We start from the raw sequence: 4,031 nt of genomic DNA, 5'->3' as shown, positions 1-4,031 counted from the left end.
GAATACCATTTACATAAATAATACTCATATAGTGGAATATTAATATTAGACTTGAAGAATGAGAGCAATGTAAACATGATATGTCCCTACAGCCTCAGGGTATATTTTTACATTAAAAAGAAGAACAGGGAAAGTAATACCTTACAGTTTCCCTGATGTCACAGTTATAGATACTTTTCATTATACAAAAATATAAATGTCCATAATATAGCTGAAATAAATATCTATAATGAAATAAATATACTGTAATACCCGAACATTTGACTTAAAGAAGAAAAAACACAAAAAGGTTATTTATCTTATTTTTTCAAATTAATTTCTAGATAAATTTCATTCCAGTGACAAGAGAAGTTGTTTTAAGGAAAAATATATATTCCCCTTCCATTCCTACTCCAATGAAGTAACCAGTTAATCTCTTGGTGTTTTCTTCATGCTACGTTTCTATAAATTCAAACATAGAGAGATTTGATTGTTGTCCCTTTGTTTTGTTTCTTCTTGTCATTGTTGTTCTTTGCTTGGCACAGACTTAAAGTTTGATGTTCCAAGTAGTGATAGGACTCCCTAACTGATGATAGACTTGGGATATTTAGTTCTTGTTTCACAGAGTACAGTCCTGATCTCAATAAAAATTTATGCATTTTAAAATTTTATGCATAAATTTTAAAAATTTATGCATACTTTACAGTTACAATTTTACATACATTTTACACAATGAGGATTCTACATGTCTCAAATGATAACACCAAAATAAAATTGTTCTTGATTTGCCCTAATAGGGCAAACTCCTTTGCCATCTGGTGGGAATTATCAGAATAAAAAACCATAGCTAGTCTGCAAAGGACCATTCTCATAAAGACTGTGCTGCTTGTCAATATTCTTTCCACACTTTACATTTGGAGAGCAGCACATTATTTTGATTAATTACATAATCCATTTGAAATAGGAAGAAGATATGGATAATTTAATCATTTTATCTACAATAAATGAGAGACTAGAAGGAGATAAGAGACAAAGCGCTGATACAAAATTACTGTAATACTTGTTTAAAATATGGTCCATGATGATTAAATCTGTGAATACATGAAGCATAAAGTAAAAGAATTATCAGGCTAAGCAATTTGCCAATTTGCATCATAATTTTTTTTTAATATATGATGTCAAAAATTCTGAATTGTGTGAGGCTCAAGAAGACTTTTTAATTTGTCAATATTCAATAAAACTGGAAATTGAATGTCTAACATGTGTTCTTAATGCAATGTTGATCCAAAAAATTAAATAAGTAGTAAAGCAGAATTTATTAATATCATTTCCACATTATTTCATTATCTCCTAAGGTATTCTGTTTTACAAGGCCTTTCCATGCAGTTGACATTATATAATCTAAGAGGTATTATAGATCCTGGTTGTATAGTATGTGTGAGTGACTGCCAAGTTGCTTTAGTTGTGTCTGACTCTTTGCAGCCCTGTGGACTATAGCCTGCCAGGCTCCTGTGTCCATGGGATTCTCCAGGCAAGAATACCAGAGTTGGTTGCCATGTCCTTCTCCAGGTGATTTTCCCAACCTAGGGATTGAACTCGCATCTCTTATGTCTCCTGCATTAGCAGGAGAGTAATTTACCTCTAGCACCATCTGGGAAGCCCAGTTGTACAGTATACTCTAGAAACTATTAGCAAAGCTTAAAACACATTGCTCCAATTTTTTTTAAAGCATACTTTCAAACTATTTTAGTAATGGTTTTATTAGTTTGGAAAATTTTGAGGTAAGAAGATGATTGTTACTTGTTAACTGTCATAAAGCTAAAATTTGAGCTTAGACTATGGTTTCCTGGTAAAATAAACAGTTAAATGGATATGTGTATATTTATAACCTGCCTGTGTTGCTGTGTGTAAATGATATTTAATTTAACATCTTTGGTTCAGTTCTGTTCCATTCAGTCGCTCAGTCGTGTCTGACTCTTTGTGACCCCATGAATCGCATCATGCCAGGCCTCCCTGTCCATCACCATCTCCCTGAATTCAATTAGACTCATGTCCATCGAGTCCGTGATGCCATCCAGCCATCTCATCCTCGGTCGTCCCCTTCTCCTCTTGCCCCCAATCCCTCCCAGCATCAGAGTCTTTTCCAAAGAGTCATCTCTTCACATGAGGTGGCCAAAATACTGGAGCTTCAGCTTTAGCATCATTCCTTCCAAAGAAATCCCAGGAGCTTCAAGCCAACCTTTTTGCTCTCCTCTTTCACCTTCATCCAGAGGCTTTTAGCTCCTCTTCACTTTCTGCCATAGGGTTGTGTAATCTGCATATCTGAGGTTATTGATATTCTCCTGGCAATCTTGATTCCAGCTTGTGTTTCTTCCAGGCCAGCGTTTCTCGTGATGTACTCTGCATATAAGTTAAATAAGCAGGGTGACAATATACAGCCTTGACGTACTCCTTTTCCTATTTGGAACAAGTCTGTTGTTCCATGTCCAGTTCTAACTATGGCTTCCTGACCTGCATACAGATTTCTCAAGAGGCAGGTTAAGTGGTCTGATATTCCCATCTCTTTCAGAATTTTCCACAGTTTCTTGTGATCCACACAGTCAAAGGCTTTGGCATAGTCAATAAAGCAGAAGTAGACGTTTTTCTGGAACTCTCTTGCTTTTTCCATGATCCAGTGGATGTTCGCAATTTGATCTCTGGTTCCTCTGCCTTTCCTAAAACCAGCTTGTATATCAGGGAGTTCACGGTTCATGTATTGCTGAAGCCTGGCTTGGAGAATTTTGAGCATTACTTTACTAACATGTGAGAGGAGTGCAATTGTGCAGTAGTTTGAGCATTCTTTGGCATTGCCTTTCTTTGGGACTGGAATGAAAACTGACCTTTTCCAGTCCTGTGGCCACTGCTGAGTTTTCCAAATTTGCTGCTATATCGAGTGCAGCACTTTCACAGCATCATCTTTCTGGATTTGAAACAGCTCCACTGGAATTCCATCACCTCCACTAGCTTTGTTTGTAGTGATGCTTTCTAAGGCCCACTTGACTTCACATTCCAAGATGTCTGGCTCTAGATTAGTAATCACATCATCATAACTGGGTCATGAGGATCATTTTTGTACAGTTCTTCTGTGTATTCTTGCCACTTCTTCTTAATATCTTCTGCTTCTGTTAGGTCCACACCATTTCTGTCCTTTATCAAGCCCATCTTTGCATGAAATGTTCCCTTGGTATTTCTAATTTTCTTGAAGGGATCTCTAGTCTTTCCCATTCTGTTGTTTTCCTCTATTTCTTTGCATTGATCGCTGAAGAAGGCTTTCTTATATCTTCTTGCTATTCTTTGGAACTCTGCATTTAGATGCTTATATCTTTCCTTTTCTCCTTTGCTTTTTGCCTCTCTTCTTTTCACAGCTAATGTCAGGTCCATGAATTAAGGCAAATTGGAAGTGGTCAAACAAGAGATGGCAAGGGTGAATGTCGACATTCTAGGAATCAGCAAACTAAAATGGACTGGAATGGCTGAATTTAACTCAGATGACCATTATATCTACTACTGCATGCATGAATCCCTCAGAAGAAATGGAGTAGCCATCATGGTCAACAAATGAGTCCGAAGTGCAGTACTTGGATGCAATCTCAAAAACGACAGAATGATCTCTGTTCGTCTCCAAGGCAAACCATTCAATATCACAGTTATCCAAGTCTATGCCCCAACCAGGAACGCTGAAGAAACTGACGTTGAATGGTTTTATGAAGACCTACAAGACCTTTTAGAACTAACACCCAAAAAAGATGTCCTTTTCATTATAGGGGACTGGAATGCAAAAGTAGGAAGTCAAGACACCTGGAGTAACAGGCAAATTTGGCCTTGGAATGCAGAATGAAGCAGGGCAAAGACTAATAGAGTTTTGCAAGAAAATGCACTGGTCATAGCAAAAACCCTCTTCCAACAACGCAAGAGAAGACTCTACACATGGGCATCACCAGATGGTGAACACCAAAATCAGATTGATTATATTCTATGCAGCCAAAGATGGAGAAGCTCTATACAGTCAACAA

This window comes from Budorcas taxicolor, chromosome 12 (genome assembly GCF_023091745.1).
Source record: "Budorcas taxicolor isolate Tak-1 chromosome 12, Takin1.1, whole genome shotgun sequence".
Taxonomy (NCBI): domain Eukaryota; kingdom Metazoa; phylum Chordata; class Mammalia; order Artiodactyla; family Bovidae; genus Budorcas; species Budorcas taxicolor.
Note: the sequence above shows the minus strand (reverse complement) of the source record.